We start from the raw sequence: 21399 nt of genomic DNA on the forward strand, positions 1-21399 counted from the left end.
CACAAAACCCCTTTGGTTGCGGACAGGTATCTGAAGTTATATTATTTAAAAGGTATTTGACACAAAATCCCTGCGATTGTGGACGGGTATCTGGAGTTATTGTAATATAAGAGGTATTTGACACGAAACCCCTGCGATCACAGACAGGTATTTAAAAAATTAATGTGGCAATGCTGAGGGAGGGGGGGACAACGTTGGAAGTACGTTTGAACACACCCAAATACAATCCGACTACGCCACCCCGTAAGGAAACGGGGAAATAACCAAAATAAAGGACACAGGTTCGTAGGCTGAAGTGATCCGAGAGAGACGTGTGAACAATGTACAAAAGACTTTATTCAAATCACCATAAATAGTTAAAATGTTCAATGATAATCAATGTCAAATGTCAGGTCACAATCAAACACTGTCACAATCAAAAGCTCTGTGTACTGGACAAACTAAAGATGTCAATTTGAAAATACTCACAACAAAAAAATAAAAAAAAAAAAAAAAAAGAAATAATAAAAGACACAGGCTTTCCAGCGGCAGGGGCAGGCTAGATGGAGTGAAGACCCTATCTGTGAATTCGTGTAACACACACACACACACACACACCGTGAGAGGTGAATCCAAGCGGCACTGCACTCCACACAATTGCACCACCACCCGTACTCCAAGCTAGCTAGCTAGCCTCCCAGCCTCAGGCCGGCAGTGCCTAAAATACACCAAAACAAACAAAACAAATTAAATTCAACAATACAGTGGAAATATTTCCATCAAAGTAAACAAAAACATTTATAAAGAAACACTATTACAATATCAAACTTAAACTATTGAAAATATACAAAACAAAATACTAGTAAACAATGATATAAACAACACAACACAAAATGAAATGAATGCAACAGTCCGAATGCTCACTGTAGCAGGTCCTAGAGTCAGAGTTCCCCTACAATAGCGTGGAAACACTTATCAGGGCACAAGCGATGACATTAATGATGCCCCAGATGTAAACCAGCCCTTTAATAGTAGTAGAGCAACTCGGAGCCGTTAGTGTATTTGGCAATTAAGCAGCAAACAGAAGCACAACTGAAGTTCGACTGGACACCAGTTGACATTCAACTACAAAAACAAAAAGAAAACGAAACACAGTACAAAAAAACAGCAGGAAAAACAGCAGCGCGTCCTCCTTTAACGACGGGTATAAACACTTCCGCCTTCAAGAAACGCGACGAGAGAGACAGCTCAGCGCACTAAGAAAGAAGAATTATTAATTAAATACTTGTCTTGTGAAAAAGAGGAAGCAGATTGATTACGCTTACCCAAAGCAATTCCTCGTGCCACACGAAGTGTATAGTTGCTCACAGCTCATAACGAATTAACATGCAGGAAGACTTTTCACTGATTTCACGGCTAAGAGTTAAACAGATAATTAATCACCCGACGCCGAAACAACAGTAGGTAAAACGACTCGCACACATACCTGACATGCAGTGGACAGTCTGTGACCCAACCAAGCATAAAACGCACTGAGAAAAGAGAAAGTCTACATTTAAAATCCACATGCTCACATCTATTAGCCAAACAGCTACAGACCAAAAGAAACCACGCACCGTCTACACCAGCGCACTCAGTATGGGCGGTCCTAGTCGTGACGCACACCAGGTGATCTAACTCCAGCCTTAAAATACCATCAGAGCCACTTCCAATAGGCTATGGTGGGTGACAATCATACACCAATGAGCCAATGAAACTGAATTACGTCATCCACCTTGCCACATTAATGTAATTTTACAGGTAAATGTCTGTATTATTTTTTTTATTTATTTTATTTTTTTTTTTTACATAATTGTACCTTTTTTTCATTATAAAATGAAACACCTGTTGTTTTACAAATATTTTTTTGTATTTTAAAGTCCCACCATTAAATTTACAGATAATTGCTTGTATTTTGGTATTACATACATTTTCTGTTTTTACATTCGCCATTTCATGCTGGCCCTGGGCCATCGGGCACTCCTTATTGTCGAGCCCTGTTTATTATATATTATTTGTATATTTTCTATAATTAATAAGTGTATTTTAATGTATAATTTAAAGGTTTATGAAATATGTTCCAATTGTATTAAAAGTGGTAACAAAATACATTTTTAAAATATTGCTAAGAGAGTATGTTAAAAGCACATTTTAGTTCATCTTCATGGTGTCTCAAAATAGCACAGTTGAGTACACTTAGATGATTTTAAGTTTATCTTAAGTACTAAAGAACAACGTTTACTATATCAAGTACAAAATTAGTGCGTGAAAATAGAGCACTTTAAGTACATTAGGGAAGTGCACTAAGTGTACTTAAATAAAATATATTTTAGTGCACTTTTTTTCACCTGGGTGTTCATGCTAAGTCTGTTTCATGTTAAGTTTGGTCAAGTCAAGTCAAGTCAAGTCAAGTCATTGTTTGGATTAAACGTTTGTTTCAATAAACTGCACTTGGGTTTACATCACAACTCTCCTCCGGTGGATCAAATCGTTACAGCTGCATCATCATAAAGTATCACGCATTTGCTGGCTCTGAGACACTTGCATGGTATTTCACCTGCTCTTTTTCTAGCAAAAATTCACTCATCACTAAATGGAACGCCTTGTCACAAGTCCATTGTTTTTGAATGTCGGTGTTACTTCTGCTATATTTCCACACTTAAATGACCATTTGTATTCCTGTCCTCTTTTATGCTAAGAAATAAATCACTTGGCAGTTCTCTCCCAAGTGGTTCCATTGTTGATAGCATTAAGTCTGAGTATGATTCAGTTTTAACTGTCAGGAAATTACTTGTCTTTAAAAGTTTTGATTCAATATACTTTAGTTTTATTTAGTAACTTTCAGGAGAGTGTACTCATTTTTGCAACACAATATTTTATCACTTTGATAAGAAAATCTTATTTTCCTGAATATATTTTTTTGTTGTTGTTGAAACATTGTCTTCAAAGTAAAGAGTAATTGCTGAGTTTAAGTTTTAGAGAGGGTGTACTCATTTGTGCTATTGTTACGGAGTGAACAGAGGAAGCATGCAGATCCATATGCAAGCTTTTATTCACAGACATAGTCATACACAGGCAGGGTCAAATCAATAGCAAACAGGTATATTGAGAGAAAGACACACAAGCAGTCCAGTAAATAGGTGAGGGTCGATCAATTGCGAGCGTAATCCAGGGGGAAAGGCAAACAGTAATCCACAAAACAGGCAGTAATCCAGACAAGAAGCAGACGGAGTCCAAACAACAAGATGAGAGATAAATCCAAGACAGGCAGGAGATCAGCAAACAGGCAATCAGGCAACACGACATGACTAGACAGGAATAGAGCTAGGAACTAGGCAAAACTACGACACGGATATAGGCTCCGGAAAGTGCTATCGCTAGGAGAGAAATAAACGCAACAAAACTCAGTGATCTGAGTGGGTGTTAAATAGTGTGTGTGACTGACTACACACTCTAAATTTACTTGAATTTACTTAAATTTGAGGAAACTGGTTGCCCTAAAAAAAAAAAAAAAAAAAAAAAAAAAAAAAAAAGTGTATGTAATGTAATGTAAACTTAAAAAGTTTAACTTTAAATGTTTTGTAATATTTCATTTGCAATTATTATATCTATTATATTTAAGCTAAATATACTAATTTCCAAGTTTAATCTATATCAGTTGTTTTATTTGTCCTATTTGTTAACCTAGAAAATTAAGAAAAAAAAAGCAAACAAATAAAGGAACAATCATGCATTTTAATTCAATTCATTTCCAGATGTTAATTTGAAAATACAACAAAACATACATTTTTCATATCCTCAAAACATTTCCCCATAAAACATTTAAAAAAAAAAAAAAAATAAATAAATAAATAATAATAATAAATATAATAATAATAATAAAAATAGTTCAACAAATTAGCTTATTGTTAAGCACACAAACAAGTCTCTCTCAGAATCGCAACAAACAGCATCAAAACTGTATGTTTTTCCCACCCTCTGAGCTCACAATATTGGCAATACTGAATTTTAGGTGTCAGCTCACTTTTTCCTGAATAAAATATAAAATGCTTTTCATACACTTTAGGATAGTCCAGGTGCAGGCAGGGAAATCAGTCTGAAAACAATGGATATAGAAGGCCTGAGATTGGTCAGTTCATCCATTACCAAGCTTTCTTCCAAGATGATTCCCACTCTAGATGAGGTGAGCTGTGGACTGTCTTGATCAATGCTGAGGATTCTTACTGGAGTCTGTCTTGTCAGCTGCATCCTAACGGAGGAAGAAACAGAATGACAAATTATCAAGTCAGTTAGACAATGCTGTTGTTAAATACTCAAAGTTGTAGCGGTGGCGGGCGCTAAGAAAATTATCAATATATTAACAAAATGACTTGACTATATATACAAAAATTAGGCAAATTAACAATAGTTCGGGCACCAGACAAGGTAAATCTTGTCAAATGTGATTTTTTTTTTCTTTCTTACCCAGGATAGCTCTTTAAGCCACCGGTACAAAAAAAAAAAATAATTGGAATGAAATTCCCACACAAAAATACGTGCAGTTTCAAAGATGTATATATATATATAAAAAAAAAAAAAAAAAAAAAAAAAAAAAAAAAAAAGAACAACAAGAGAAAACTTTACATTCTGTGTCTTTAGGTTTAAATGCAACTTCTCGCAACTTCTCACAATTTCACAGTGATATTTTCAACAATTAGTATGGAGTTAAACAAAAAACGTTCTTTTGTTCACATTCACATTTTCAACAAAGTTCAAAAAACAAATAAACAAAAATAGTCTTTTTTTTGTAGTCCAGAAAACAATGAAACTTGAAAAATGAAAGACGGTGTCTCTGAGGTGGTAGAATCACGGGTGCGTGAAAAACCTCAGCCGATTCAACACTCCCTTACGATCAACAACAGTGGTAGAAAGTAGTAACAAAAGAAACAAAGAAAACACACATTAAATAGAGGATTCTTAATACATTTTTTATCCAATCACTTCAAATTGTATTCGTAGAAAATACAAATAAACAAAAAGAATTACGTGCTTCGTGAAAGTATGGGGTTCCATTTGTGCCAAAAAAGAGGCGACTGCTTTGTGCTTTGTACTACACATTTGTCTTTGTCTACAGTTATTGCCTAATTATTCAGGTAAATCAGTATATGTTGACGTGCATGTTGTCTGTTGACGTCGTCTTAATCTGTCGTCCTGTCGTCTTTTTCTCTGTTTTTTTACTGTTGTCCTAACTGTCATTTTGTTCTGTCGACCTGTTCTGTCATCCTTACTGTCGTCTTATTCTGTCATCCTAACTGTCGTCTTGTTCTGTCATCCTTACTGTCGTCTTGTTCTGTCGTCCTTACTGTCTTATTCTGTCATTCTTACTGTCATCCTGTTCACGGCGGTCAAGTGAGCCGCCATCTGGATTTGCTGCACGTCTATTAGTGGAATTACGGTAAGGAGACAAGAAGCGGCCAAAAAGCTGAGGAACATCTATATTTCAGCGGTTAAAATTTAAATGTGCTAGAAAACAGGGAAAAAGTATTTACAAAACGTATATTATATATATAAATGTATCTTCTATAATGAACTATATATATATATATATATATATATATATATATATATATATATATATATATATATATATATATATATATATAGTTCATTATAGAAGATACAATTATATTACTTTTGAATACATTATACTGTAAAGTTTTCTAAGACAGTAATAAGAAACTTTTAATAAGAAATTTTAATAATGCATGTAGAAAAAAAGGAGCAAACATTCAGTGTTAGAATGTATTTTAACAAACTTTATTTTTTCAGAAAACTTTACAGTATAATGTATTCGAAAGTATATCTCGAAAGTATTCGAAATATTGTATCTTCTATAATGAACAATATATATATACGTTTTGTAAATGCCTTTTCCCTAGCTGTGTCCGAAACCGCTCCCTATCCACTATATAGTGCACTATATCGGGTGTCAGCCATTTTGTAGTGCTGTCCGAATTCTGAGTGAACGACTTCATTCCCTACATTCGTTCACTACTTTTTACCCACAATACATTCTGATTTCGAGTGTACAACCGATGTACACTCGTTCAAGCGCTATTTCCCAAAATTCAACGTGAGACGGCGATAGAGCGTTGAAGAAAAAGAAATATGGCGGACGGCAACATTGGAGGTGGCAACTTTTACAAATGTAAGTAACTTTTTATTGTTTAAAGTAGTCTTTATAAAGATGTTGTGATGCGAAATGATAGGGGGCAATTTGTTGGCACAGTAATTACTTTCTAGTGTGGGAACTTTTACATTTACAACATTGTCGGATGATAATTTGGTCTATTGTTCAGTTATGTTAGTGAACACATGTAACGTTACAGTATTCATCTATGTCTTACAAAATTATTAACAAATATTAACGAATTTGTATTTGCTTTATTTAAAAACTGACTGTTTACTGTTGCCCTTTTTCATTGTTGATACGCTATTTTCCTATTTAATACTGTAAAGATACTGTAAAGACGCAATCTGTATTGTTATAAGCGCTAACGGTATATAAATACTTTGACTTGATTTGACTTTAGGGACGGATGAGGATGTTAGGCGTCTTATCTTAAAAAGAACAGCCTATGGTCATCTCTTTTCTGGCCGGAGAAACGCTGCTCAGCATGGATGGGAGTGAGTTTCAAAGATTTTTTTTTTCTTGTAAATAATACAGTTGAGGTTTAATTCATGTGTGTTTGTTAATGTGTATATCATTACGTTATTTGTACTACAGAACAGTGTTGAAGGACATCGGCTTGGAGGGGGTGGTATCCCCTGCCAGAGCGGCCAAAAAATGGGAAAATTTAAAAAAAACATACAAGGTAATATAATAATTATATACAGATTTACTTTTGACTATACACCCTTTGCAGAATCTGATAGTTTTTATTGTTTGTTTATTTTTTTAAATAATTTTTAAATTAGTAAAATTGTACATTTAGGTTGCAGATTATTTTATGTAGTGCTAGCTATTTGACATATTCCTCTAGTTAAGATAACTGAATTTATCAATTTCATAATTTTATATGGCCTTGGTTCTATCATGTACTTGACCATTTTAAGCCCTTTGCCGTGGTTGTGCATGAGTCTCTATTTTGCTGAAAATCCTTCAGGTCTTTTGAGTTCTTTTTCTTTTGAGTTCCTTGGTTTTGTTTCATGCTTTGTGCATTTGAATTCTTAAGTACGGTGGCTGATGTTGAGATCATGCTTAGCCACCCAGGACAGTTGAGGGACTTGTACACTGCTATCAAAAAAAGGCAACAGTCTTTAATATTCAATATTAATTACCAGGAGTGTGTGAACTGTAAGGTCATTTTTTGTATTAGCGAGACTAATGTATGGATTTTCGGTCTATAATTATAATAAAACTCTTAATTAATAAAAATTATTCTTAGGAGCTGAGGAAGCCACCGACTGGTATTGGGACTGAATCGGGAGAATCCACTGCAGGAACATGGAAATGGTACAACCTGATGGATGAGGCAATAGGTGGGAGGCCATCCATCCAGCCCCCCATCCTAATTGCCTCATCAGAGGAAGAATCCATTGTTCCTGCAGTGAGTTCTCCTGATTCAGTCCCTGAAGAGGCAGAGCAGGAGGACAGGAGAGAAAGTGGAGAGCCAGGGCCAGCAAAGAGGCAGAGAAAGGATAAGGATCCAGTGCTGGAATTTTTAGAGAGGGAAGCTGAAAGAGCAGAAGAGAGAATAAGAAGAGAAGAGAGGAGAGACTTCTGTCAATTCTTGAAAACATAGTTGAAAAAAATGTGAAGATTTTATTTAAAATAAATAATTTGAATTGACACATTTGCTCTTCTTTTTTTCAACAGGATTACTTATACTAAGAGAATATACAGTGTTTTAACAATTAACAATATCATGTACATCCAAATATACTAACAAATTATATTACAGTAAAATGACGTGGTACTTATTCCGAACTACAATACATGTTTTATGTTAACTGTAACTTAACTTAGATTTGTCGGCATTATTTACCTTCATGTCATTCAAATATGTATGACTTTTTCTGCAGAACACAAAAGCTAGAGTTTTGAGGACTGACAGCTTTAGTCACCATTCACTTTTGATGTATGGGAAATAGTCATACAGGTTTGAATGAGATGAAGGTGAGTAACTGAGGACAAAATGTCATGTACAACCTAAAATAATTACACTATTTAATTTTAGTTTAATTACATACTAACCATATATTGGTAAAATATATCAAACTATAGCATATAATGTAAGTGGTTGTGTTTTTGTAACAGATTTTATAAATAATCATGGTGTCTTAGGGCTGGAGGAAGATTGTCATCATTTGGAGCAGAAAGGGCAGCAGCCAAGCGTTCTCTGGTGTGCTCTCCACTCTGCGGATCTCTCACTTGCAGGTCATCAAAATCGTCACCATCCAGTTGTCCTTCTTCTGGCTCAATGATGTCACCGTTTGTGATGCAGATGTTATGCAGTATAGTACAACAAGTGATGACCTCTGGAGCAAATTCTGGCTTCACTTCAAGGGCCTTGAAGAAAAGTGACCGCCGTTGTGTTTTCAAACAGCCGAAAGATCTCTCAATGATGGACCGAGCTTTTGCATGGTGGAAGTTGAAACGCCGTTGACTTGCATTTTGTAGCGGCTCTCTATATGGAGTGATGAGAGAGATTGGGTGGCTAAGACAGGGGAAACCTCCATCTCCTAAAATGTGGTATCCTTCTGGTGGGTACAGTGCCTTCAGGTATATTGGGCTGTTCCTGAGCACTCTGGAGTCATGGACTGATCCGGGATAACCCACAAAAATGTCCAGGTATTTTCCTCGGTGGTCACAGAGTGCTTGAAGCTGGATAGAATAAAATAACTTCCTGTTCAGGTAGCACATGGAATCAGCAGATGGAGGCTTGATTCTGATGTGACAGCCATCAATGCTACCAGCAACTGAACCAAAGACAGGACTACCAGCCAGGTTTGCAAAGCCTGTGCTGATTTCCTCAAGCTCTTCAAAAGATGGGAAGTGGATCACTTTGTGTTTGATGTGGAGGAGCATTTTGGACACTTTGTGCACAATCATATGTACTGTTGAACGGGGCATGTCAAATGCTCTGCACACAACCCGGTAGGAGGTTGCACTTGCCAGCCAGAAGATGAAGACAAGAATTTCAAGATCCTGACCCCAACCATGGTCACGATCTTCACGGAGGGTGTTAATGAGGTAGGTCAGTGTTTGCCTGTTAAGCCGAAAGTCTGGCCTCAGGTCACTTCTCCCATCCAGGTACAACCTGAGGACAGGCACTTGTTGGTTCAGCAGGCAGTATGGAGCTCGATTGCCGAACTGAAAAAAATAAATATACTATAAAGTAAAATGTGTCATATTGTGTAATAAATAAACACATTGTGCAAATTATATGTACAGTCAAACCAAAATTTATTTAGACACCTTCATCATTTCCCACATTATCACTGTAGTTTAGAAAATGGTAATAAAATATGAAGAGTTAAACTATGCCAGAACAAATTCATCTTGATAATGTCAGGTAACTTTGATAGAAAGATCTGGTGTCTGAACATTTTTTTGGTTTTGACTGTATGTCAACATAAGTTAATGTGTAAAAAAAAAAAAAGCTATATAAATTATTAATATATATATATATATATATATATATATATATATATATATATATATATATATAAAACATACGTCATATATTGACAAAATAGCTAACAATTAAAAAAAAAAAAAAAAAAGATTTGTTCTCCCAATTCAATGGTAACTGGATTGGTAAAAACAAAACAAAACAAAACAAAAAGAAGTTTCTTACAGGAATTGGAAGCTTATCATAAGTTATTTAAAGAGGTTAGTAGCTGAATGTGTGTTGTGTAACATCTTACCGATAGGTGGCATCTTCGAGCTAACAAAGCACGCCTTAAAGTTGTTGCTCTTCTTGAAAAATGCCGTTTTCTTCTCCTCAGGAAAAGAAGGTTCACCAGGACGAAAATTAACAAGACAGAGTACATTTTGGTTTACCTCAGGAGTCAACTCGAGGATACTGACTAGAAACCCGCCAAAAAATGTTTTAAAATAACGTATGTTTATACACTTGTGTAGGTTCGAATTGTTCGTTATTTTATGCTTAATTTATTTATTTTTCTAATTCTATTAGTATTACTGTTATATGTACATAATTCTGAGATAAATAAATGACAAATAAATCTGAGAGACATTTGTTTTTATTCTCTTTTATTTTTCAATATAATAATAGAAAAAATAATAAACATGAGTGGGTTTTTTTTTTCCCCTTTTTAATATCAAATAATACAATAAACATGACAAGTGAACAGTTACACACAATCCATGAACACAAACAACCCAATATTACCGATGGGTAGGCGTATGTTAATAACGAAATTGTCCGCGGACTCTGGCGCATGCTATTTACGTCAGCGTCCGAATTCGCTCACTTGTTTTCGTTCACTCTTTGCTAATATAGTGCACTCAACGGCCATTTACTATATAGGGATTAGTGAATGAGTGAACGAGTGAACGAGTGAGCGGTTTCGGACACAGCTCCTGTTTTCTAGCACATTTAAATTTTAACCGCTGAAATATAGATGTTCGTCAGCTTTTTGGCCGCTTCTTGTCTCCGTACCGTAATTCCACTAATAGACGTGCAGCAAATCAAGATGGCGGCTCACTTGACCGCGGTGAACAGGACGACAGTAAGAATGACAGAACAAGACGACAGAACAAGACGACAGTAAGGATGACAGAACAAGACGACAAAACAAGACGACAGTAAGGATGACAGAACAGGTCGACAGAACAAAATGACAGTTAGGACCAACAGTAAAAAAAAAAACAGAGAAAAAGACGACAGGACGACAGATTAAGAGGACGTCAACAGACAACATGCACGTCAACATATACTGATTTACCTGAATAATTAGGCAATAACTGTAGACAAAGACAAACGTGTAGTACAAAGCACAAAGCAGTCGCCTCTTTTTTGGCACAAATGGAACCCCATATGAAAGTGCGTGCGTCAATGTTTGTGTATGTTTGCGATGTTTGTGTGAGGCAGAAAGTGTGTGTGTATGTTTGTAGTACGTGCGGATTGCTGGCCGCTAATGGCAGGGGAGGAAATTTTTCTTAACATATAACTTTTAAGTGATGTGGAACAGGAATTCACCTTACGATCCCGCTTTCCTTCGTCAGTATCAGAGACTCGTTTCGCTCTGCAGCCGGTGTTCAGGGGTGCAGCACGCACACCAAAATGATCGCTCAGCAACCCGGGATTAAAACGATCCACTCGACCCAAACACAGCGAGGTCTCCACCATGCGGCAATGGCGTTTGTTGTCGATTCAGGTGACCTGCATCGCTTTGCTCAATCCTGCCGCTCTCTCATGCAGCTCCACCTTAAATACACCTATCCACTTCCGGATAATTTACTACTCCTTCCGCTCGGCCGTAATGCATAAAAAAAATCCTTGTTTTTTTCCAATCACACACATTTATTTATTTATTTATTTATTTATTATTATTATTATTATTATTATTATTTTCATTCTGCCACAAAGTCATATGCTGCATTCACACCATGTCATAATTACTTTAATTCTGAGAGGACAAAATTGGACTGGGAGTTGTGCTTTTCTATGGCAACACTATCAATGCCTAAATTAATCTGGAGCAGTCAGATACAGTGGTCAAGTTGTACAGCTCTCAGAAAATTTCCAGTTTACAGATGGTAATTTTATTTATTTATTTATTTATTGTTTTACCTTTATTTATATAGTGCTTTTAACAATACAGATTGTGACAAAGCAGCTTTACAGTATTAAATAGGAAATAAGTGTGTCAATAATGCAAAAGGACAATAGTAAACACTCAATTTTCAGTTAAAGGCAGTTCATCATTGAATTCAGTGATGTCATCATCCAGCTCAGTTCGAAGAAAATGGCACTGACATATTTTAAAATATGTCATTACAAGGTATTTTCAGTTAAGACTGCTTGTCATGTTATTAAACATGTTATTTTATTCTGAGACTGGCCTTAAGCCTTTTCTATGAAACTTACGCTTTCAAACAATAGCCATGTCTAAATTAAACGTGGTAAATTAATGTATTGCACTCACCATATTAGCTCCACCATCGTCTCTCCTCCGCTGGAGTCGCGGTTACTATATGAGTAAAACTAAATTTACACTCCTCACAAACAACAGCTCCTCGAGTGAAAAAGAAATCATCGAAAGAAAAAGGCAAAAAATGTTAGTCGAACTCGTATGGCGTTATTTTAATGACAAATGTCGAGTGCGCATTATTGTAGCGGGAAAGTAGATTAATACAATGCGCGAGCGCGAATCTCTCAGCTCGCACGCGGTTTTCCTTTGCTCTGGCACAAAACCGGACGCGCGCTCTCAGATTCACGCTGCTCTCGCCCAGAGAAATTGCGCGCACTTAAAACGTGTCTCTCCTCTCTCTGAAAGTGTGCGTGTGCGCGTTCAAACTGTGTCCTGTGCACTCGCAAATCTCTTCGTGCTCATCTGCTAGAAAATAATTATTTTAAACATTGTCAAAAGTTATCAACCAATCAGATTTTTCTACGACTGAGAGATTCAAATTCTATATGAAATCTTATTGGCTATAAGGAAATGAACCTGGAATTCCAAAGATGGATCTGTAATTTCTTCACAGTTTAATAATATATAGTCATGTTAATCAAATATATATAAGAAATAACTAAGAATCGGGTGCTAGCATGATTTGTAAATAAACGCATTTGTTTGGTCAAACCCCTCTGAACGATTTATCGAAACAAACAAAAAAGTATGATTCTTGAAGTTCATGCGGTACTTCGGTTTATATATAACATCACTACATTATATTTTATAGCTTTGATGCATTTGCAGACAAAGCAATTACCTTTAACTGTCATATAACTGTATATTCACTGTTTTAGAGAAGAGTTTAGTGGGTTTTCATGAAACAAATAAATCAGAACACTGGATTAAAAAAAAAAATTCAATAAATGTCCAAAGAGTGATTCTATCAGAGCATTTATTGTGCTATGATGATATTTTTCATCATTTACATCTTATTTTTGCATTTGATGTTGATTTGATATAAATTGTTACTTATTATTGCCAACATACCAACTGAGAATTTATTGCAATTATTTTCATAAATCTGACATATGACATAACAGTGATCTTTTATATTAAGTCTTTAGAGCCACAGGCTATGATATGTTGCTTTTAGATAAATCGCTCAGAGGGTTTTGACCAACCAGTTGGACAGAGGTTATTTATATATAAACATCAAAGCACCCAATTTCTAATGGTCATTCGATTAACATTGCTAAATATTATTAAACTAGAAATGAATTAAAGATCCATCTTTGATTGTACATACATAAAAGAGTAAAACGAAGTACAATAACCAGTGTATGTTAAAACAAAAATACAACAATAAAAGAATAAAGGAAAGGCACTAAAATCTGGTTTGAGATGTGTTTTTTTTTTTTTTTTTTTTTTTTTTTTTTTTTTAAGTGCATAATGATAACTATTGGAAAAACGTTTAATCCAGGTGCGAAAAGAATTATTTTCTAGCGAATGAGCACGGAGAGATTTGCAAGTGCATAGGACACAGTTTGAGCGCGCATACGCACACTTTCAGAGAGAGGAGAGACACGTTTTAAGTGCGCGCAATCTCTCTGGGCGAGAGCAGCGTGAATCTGAGAGCGCGCGTCCGGTTTTGTGCAAGAGCAAAGGAAATCCGCGTGCGAGCGGAGAGATTCGCGCTCACGACATTTGTCATTCGCCGGTCAGGGGTTCAAGCGTAGGCGAGTGAGAACATTAGCTAGCAACGGAGAGAAATGCCCCGTCGTTTAGACAAACAACAATTTTTGCCGATCACAAACAGTTTCTCGAGGGACGTGATAAAAGAAAAATGGCGGAACACAACGTCAATATAACTATCTAAATCCAAATTTCCACCTTCATCCACAGCTTGAATTCATACACAATTACACTAGCAAAATAGCGTTGTTACTCGTTGTTACCCGGTGTGGAGGAGGCGTGGTCAGGAGATAAATTTCATAATACGAGTTAATTAAACTTAAGTTTATTCACAGGTTCAAATATGTCTATAAATTATATCTACTTATATTTTATAAGCAATGCAGTCAAACTTAAATATTGTATTAAATTGTAATTAAATTGTTTAATTAGATACAAAATCCGGGTTTAAAATGCAGGTGAATCCCTAATTAGTGAAATGGAACATGGGAAATGTACTCCGGGGTGGAATGTAACAGTCCGTGTAGTGCAGTGGTTCCCAAACTTTTTCTGCCGGCCCCCCTTTTGCAGAATAAAAAAAAAAAAAAAAAAAATCAGGCCCCACCCCACATTTACACATAAGCATAAACACAACTTCAGAAGGATTTATTTGAAAGGTAATAATTAAAATTCAGTGTGTGATATCAATTGCACCATCTAGTGGTCTGTTATTTTACGACAAAAACCGCTACAACTGATAACAGACAGCTGCCCCTGGTGAAAAAACCAGCATATGCTGGTAGGTATGTTTTGATGCTGGAATGCTGGTTAGGTAGGTTTTGATGCTGGTTTATGCTGGTCCTTTGCTGGTTCATGCTGGTCCTTGACCAGCAACATGACCAGCATAAACCAGCAAAGGACCAGCTTAAACCAGCTAAAGACCAGCATAAACCAGCAAAGGACCATCTTAAACCAGCATCAAAACCTATCTAACCAGCATTCCAGCATCAAAACATACCAGCATATGCTGGTTTTTTCACCAGGGGCAGTGGGTACTGTGAGTCGTCTTGAGGTAATAAAATATGATGAAATTTATATTTTGTGTTTAATTATTTACATGTGGCAAGTAGCCGTATAATAAGCATGTATGTATAGTCCTACAAAGCTATTATTATCAGAGCATGTGAGCAGAGCATACTGTCACAAGAGGGTAGCGCCATTTTACCAGCGTTGTCCAGTACAGCAGTACTATAGCATGGTACAGCACAGTATGCGATGCTATTGCAAACAGGTATACATAGAAATTTTCTGTCGGTGCGTTATTTGAGCGGTCTTTGTATTTCCATTGAGCGTAAGCGGTACACGAGTGGAGCATTCATATGGGCAGTGACCAACTCAACGAAACGCACATTCATAGAGCGGAATATTGAGCGGAGCGTCACACATTGAGTGGTGCGTGCTAAATATTCTGCCGGACTGCGCGGCAGATATTTTCGGCCGTTTATCTCTTTCGAATTTCTATAAAAATCAGCTGTACACTAGCCTTGCCATGCCCCTCTTATCGTAACTCCGTGCTCCCCAGTTTGGGAACCACTGGTGTAGTGTGAGAATCAATGTAATGCAAAGGCGACCCCTGGTGGCGAGCAGACGAAAGACCACGGAAAGGATTCTCCATTTGAGTTTTCTTCAAAAATGGACACATCCCTTTGCATCTATGCAAGTCTACCTTCATTCCATCATTCATGATCTCATCTTTAGAAATGTGTATGGCTAAATATTTAACACTTGACTTGTATGGTAATAATTTCACATTTGCCAATATTAAATTTTAAACATGAAAATTTGGAAAAAGAACTATTCCAACTATACCGACATCTCTGTAGCCAGAATAAACAGTGAAGGCTAGATGGGACAGCCATGTTTAAAGGGTTTAAGAGTGTCCCACAAATTTTGTACATTTTAAAGTTCTTCTATAATGTATATATATATATATATACATATATGTTGTGACAAGTGTCTCCGGGCTCATCAGCGTCGCCCTGGCAACCAACAAGCTACAGCTGCACGCCGTCATCACAGCTGATCGGTCACGGCTGCTTCCTCATCAGCACACGGCTTTAAAAGCCGCCAACCCGCTCTGCCAGACAGACCTCTGTCTTACGCTGAATGTGCTGGACGCTAACCTCTGTTCTCTCTTTTGGCAGAAAGCAGCGAGTGACCGACAGCCCACGAAGGAGCACGCCTGGACACCCACTTTCACCTACACGAGAGCAACACCGAGCACCAGCCACGCCAGCACAACCTTATTTCTGCACTTTATTCAAAAGTATTGTCAATAAAATCCACCCTCCGGGGTTGTTCACTCAGCTCACCTTGTCGTGTGATTCTTCACCCGTGACACTGGTGGAGAATGCAGGCGTGATTGCATGAGGAATCACCGACAAGCGTTTGCCCAACACCCCACTAAAATATTTTTTTTTTCTGTTCACCTGTTACAGCGGAAATCGGCGCGCTCTCTCCCCGAAGATGGAAGACCTTCTGCAGCGCCTTACTGAAGTAAGCATCCGCCAGCAACAAATTGTGGAACATCTGGCCACTCGGCAGGGCAGAGCCGAAGAAGAACTCGCCGCCATCCGCGCCCAGCCTGCCCAGCCTGTTCCACCACCGGATCCCCGAGGGCAGGCTACCCATCTCCTGCCCAAAATGACAGCTTATGATGACGTTGAAGCATTTCTACGAGTCTTTGAAACTACGGCCAACCGCGAGGGCTGGGCGGAGGAAGACTGGGCGTCGGCGCTGGCACCCCTCCTCACCGGAGAAGCGCAGCATGCTTATTTCTCGCTTCCAACTGCGGCAGTGGAGGATTACACCGAAGTAAAGCGAGAAATCCTAGCGAGGCTTGGTCTCTCCTCAATCTGTGCCGCTCAACAGTTCCACGAGTGGGAGTATAAAACCCGCGTGCCAGCCCGTGCCCAGGCAGCCGAATTATCCCGCATCGCCCAGCATTGGTTACTCGAGGGAGGACCCACTGCAGCGCAGGTGGTGGAACGAGTGGTCATCGATCGCCTCCTCCGTGTTCTTCCGCGGTCCCATCGTCAGGCGGTAGGAATGAAGAACCCCACCACCATCCTCGAGCTTGTGGAGGCGATCGAGCTGGTGGATGCTATGCACCATCGGGAGGCTGGGGAAAGAGCGCCGCCATTTCCCTGGAGGGTGGTCCAGGAGCGACACATGCTGGAGGGCACCTCGCTCACAGTCGGCAGACCGCCGGTTCCCTCACCCCAGGACGAGTCCATGCCCACTGTCGAGTCCACCACACCACCGCGGACCTGGCTGGTGGGCTGCATCGTGCATTAAAGCCTACCACCTGCAGCCCCAGAAGCGGATATCATGGTTAACGGGAAACCTATGCGGGCGCTTCTGGACTCCGGCAGTGCGGTCACCCTCATCCAGTCTCGGCTGTGTCCGCCCCAACCCGGCCAGAAGAGCTTCTTACCCATCACATGTGTACACGGGGACACCCAACAAGTTCCGGCTCGCCGAGTGACCATCTCCGCCGCCCATGGCGCCTGGTCCGTCGAGGCTGGATTACTGAAAGATCTTCCAGTGGCGTACTGCTGGGGAGGGATTGGCCCGGCTTTGACCGCTTACTCGCCGCCACCACTTAGCCCGCCAGCCCGAGAGGGAACCGTCGTCGTAGCAGGCGGCCACAAGGACCCCGCCGCCGGCCGGCCCTGCTAGCTTCGGACAGCGGGAGAGATGGTGAGTCCCCCTCCCAAAATACTAACCTTTTCTATGATGTGTTCCAGCAGGTCACCGGAGGGGGCTCATTTGCCAAGGAACAACGGGAGGACGACCGTCTTAAGCACTGCTGGGCTCAAGTGCAAGCCATCGACAACAAGGACATCCTCCCTCGGCCCCATCCTCTCCTGCACTTCATAGTCCGCAAAGGTCTGCTGTACTGTGTCGCCCAGCGGAGGGGGGAGGAGAAGGAGCTTCTAGTCGTTCCAAGGACGAAGACGGAAGCCATCCTGGAGTTGGCTTATTCCCATCCCATGGCAGGTCACTTGGGAGCAGCGAACACTATCCAGCGAATCCGTGACCGTTTCCACTGGCCTGGCATGGAGGCCGATGTCAAGGGATTCTGCCGAGCCTGCCCGACCTGCCAGATCACAGCACCCAAGACTCCTCCCCCCAGCCCGCTCATTCCTTTGCCCGTCATCGAGGTGCCCTTCGAGCGCATCGGATTGGATCTGGTAGGGCCGTTGCCTAAGTCTGCCCGAGGACATGAACACATCCTAGTCATCGTGGATTACGCCACCCGGTATCCGGAAGCGGTTCCCCTGAGGAAAGCCACAGCGAAAGCCATCGCCCAGGAACTGTTTCTGTTGGCTAGCCGGGTTGGCATCCCTGCCGAAATCCTGACCGACCAGGGTACACCATCCATGTCCCGGCTAATGGCTGATCTCTGCAGGCTGCTGCGGGTGAAACAGTTGAGGACGACAGTCTACCACCCGCAAACCGACGGCCTCATGGAACGCTTTAATCAGACCCTCAAGCAGATGCTTAGGCGAGTCGCACCCGAAGACAAACGGGATTGGGACCTTATGATCCCCTATGTCCTTTTTGGCATCTGCGAGGTCCCCCAGGCCTCAACTGGTTTCACCCCCTTTGAGCTCCTGTTTGGCCGTCAACCTCGGGGGCTCCTGGACGCCGCCCGGGAAGCTTGGGAGCAGCAGCCTGCCCCCCACCGCACGGTCGTGGAGCATGTCAAGCAGATGAGGGAGCGGATCGACCGGATCATGCCATTAGTCTGGGAGCACCTCAGTAAAGCTCGGCAGGCCCAACAACGCCACTACAGTCGGGGAGCCCAACCACGGGAGTTTCAACCGGGAGACCGCGTCATGGTCCTGGTCCCCACCTTCGCCTGTAAGTTTCTGGTGTCATGGCAGGGCCCCTACACAGTAATCGAAAAGGTTGTCACATACCGTATAAGGCAACCTGGTGGACGACAAGCCGAACAATTGTACCACATCAACCTGCTGAAGAAGTGGACCGGGACCCGGGACCAGCTCGCCGCCCTCCACCGACCCCACGGTTGTCGACGTCAACCCCCACCTGTCGGCTGCCCAGAAAGTTGAGCTGCAACACCTGGTCGGTCAGTTCTCGGATGTGTTCTCCTCCCGGCCTGGGCAGACCAACGTCATCCAACGTCATCCAACATGACATCAGGACGCCCCCTGGAGTGATCGTCAGGCAACGGCCCTACCGAGTCCCGGGAAGCTCGGCGGCAGGCTATAGAGGAGGAAGTTCAAGAAATGCTGAAGTTGGGAATAATCAAACCATCTCGCAGCCCTTGGTCCAGCCCCATCGTGATGGTACCAAAGCCGGATGGCACCCTCCGCTTCTGCAACGACTTCCGACGGCTAAATGAAGTCTCAGAGTTCGACAGCTACCCCATGCCTCGAGTCGACGAGCTGTTGGACCGCCTGGGGAGGGCCCGGTATATCTCCACCTTAGACCTCACAAAAGGATATTGGCAGGTACCTCTGACTCCTTCTGCTAAATTAAAAACCGCCTTCTCCACCCCTAGTGGCCACTGGCAGTACCGGACCCTCCATTTCGGCCTCCACGGAGCCCCCGCGACGTTCCAGCGTATCATGGACATCATTTTGCGGCCCCACCAAGCCTACGCTGCTGCCTACCTGGACGACATGGTGGTCCATTCCGAGGCATGGGAGGACCACCTGGACCGTCTGCGGAGGGTGCTCTCGGAGCTCCGGCGGGCTGGACTAACCGCCAACCCCCGCAAATGCCACCTAGCGCTCTCTGAGGCCAAGTACCTGGGCTTCCAAGTCGGACGGGGCCTCATCCGGCCGCAAGAGAAGAAGGTGGAAGCTGTCCTCAACGCTCCCAAGCCCCAGACAAAGACCCAGGTACGAGCCTTTTTGGGGTTGGCGGGATATTATCGCTGTTTTATTCCCAACTTCTCCTCCTTAGCCGCCCCTCTGACAGACCTGACCAGGAAGGGGCAGCCCGAGAAGTTACGTTGGACCGCAGCCGCTGAGGTAGCCTTCACCCAGATCAAGACGGCACTTACCTCTTTTCCCGTCTTTCAGCTGCCCCTTCCTGCTGCAGACGGATGCCTCCGACACGGGACTGGGAGCCGTCCTGTCCCAAATCCAAGAAGGTGAGGAGCATCCTGTCATTTACATCAGCAGGAAGCTGTCCCCCGCCGAGAGAAATTACGCCACTGTCGAGAGGGAGGCCCTGGCCATCAAGTGGGCAGTCTTGGAGTTGCGGTTCTACCTCCTGGGCCGCAAGTTCACCCTGGTGACCGATCACACTCCCCTTCAGTGGATGGCCCGGGCCAAGGATACCAACGCCAGGGTGACTCGCTGGTTCCTCGCGCTCCAAGACTTCCACTTCGAAGTTCGCCATCGTGCCAGGACCACCAACGCGGACGGACTCTCTCGGATCTGGACAGCTTATGCAGGTCTGTCAGGGGTCATTCCCCACCCACCCCTCATTTCACCCCTACTATCTCCGTTCGTTTCCAGGGCCAGAACGACGCTTGGGGAGGGGGGCGGGAATGTGACGAGTGTCTCCGGGCTCATCAGCGTCGCCCTGGCAACCAACAAGCTACAGCTGCACGCCGTCGTCACAGCTGATCGGTCACGGCTGCTTCCTCATCAGCACACGGCTTTAAAAGCCGCCAACCCGCTCTGCCAGACAGACCTCTGTCTCACGCTGAATGTGCTGGACGCTAACCTCTGTTCTCTCTTTTGGCAGAAAGCAGCGAGTGACCGACAGCCCACGAAGGAGCACGCCTGGACACCCACTTTCACCTACAGGAGAGCAACACCGAGCACCAGCCACGCCAGCACCACCTTATTTCTGCACTTTCAAAAGTATTCAAAAGTATTGTCAATAAAATCCACCCTCCGGGGTTGTTCACTCAGCTCACCTTGTCGTGTGATTCTTCACCCATGACAATATATATGTATATATATATATATATATATATATATATGTAACGATATAAAAACTACAGTGCTATGGTTCTTTAAATAAATCCTGCGTTAATGGGATTGTGCTTCCTATTGGTTGCGCAGGTGGCGCTTTTGTCATAAGTTTAAGAAGAAAGGAAAAAAACAGAAGGAAAAGAATATTGAATTGTTGAAGTCTGTTTAATTGTCATAGAGAAATTACCATATTTCAGATTCCTGTTTTGTTTTTGTTTTGTTTATAATACCATAGTGTTTACTGTTAGCAGCAGAGCTATGGAGAACTGCTGTGGGTGGAACTACAAAATCGCTGAACTGCCATTTTGTCTCCTACTGCTCTGTGTGCAGGCATCAAATAAATTCTAACGTCATCCAAGTCCAGAGTCCGTGTGTTGATGAAGGGTGGGACCAACCGGGTCCGATAAAGACAAGAAAAGTCACATATATATATGAAGAGTTCATATGCAAAACCAGCTAAAAGCCGTCTCGGTCAAAAATGAGATAATGATACTGAGTGAATGCTCCTGACACATACTATACGTTCGTCAAATACTTTTACTTCAAATTTGCTAAA

At 41.4% G+C, this 21399-nt stretch overlaps 2 long non-coding RNA genes across 2 annotated transcripts; one reads left to right on the forward strand and one right to left on the reverse strand.

Annotated features, from left to right (window-relative positions):
- Positions 1-314: 314 nt before the first annotated feature.
- On the reverse strand, positions 315-1730 carry LOC127181004 (uncharacterized). Its single transcript, XR_007829719.1, has 2 exons — positions 1305-1730; positions 315-697 (listed from the first exon to the last, which is right to left on the reverse strand). It is a non-coding gene; the product is annotated as an uncharacterized LOC127181004 (long non-coding RNA).
- Positions 1731-6137: 4407 nt separating this feature from the next.
- On the forward strand, positions 6138-6864 carry LOC127181027 (uncharacterized). Its single transcript, XR_007829721.1, has 3 exons — positions 6138-6205; positions 6591-6684; positions 6785-6864. It is a non-coding gene; the product is annotated as an uncharacterized LOC127181027 (long non-coding RNA).
- Positions 6865-21399: the final 14535 nt, after the last annotated feature.

This window comes from Labeo rohita, chromosome 18 (assembly GCF_022985175.1).
Source record: "Labeo rohita strain BAU-BD-2019 chromosome 18, IGBB_LRoh.1.0, whole genome shotgun sequence".
In the NCBI taxonomy this organism is placed as follows: domain Eukaryota; kingdom Metazoa; phylum Chordata; class Actinopteri; order Cypriniformes; family Cyprinidae; genus Labeo; species Labeo rohita.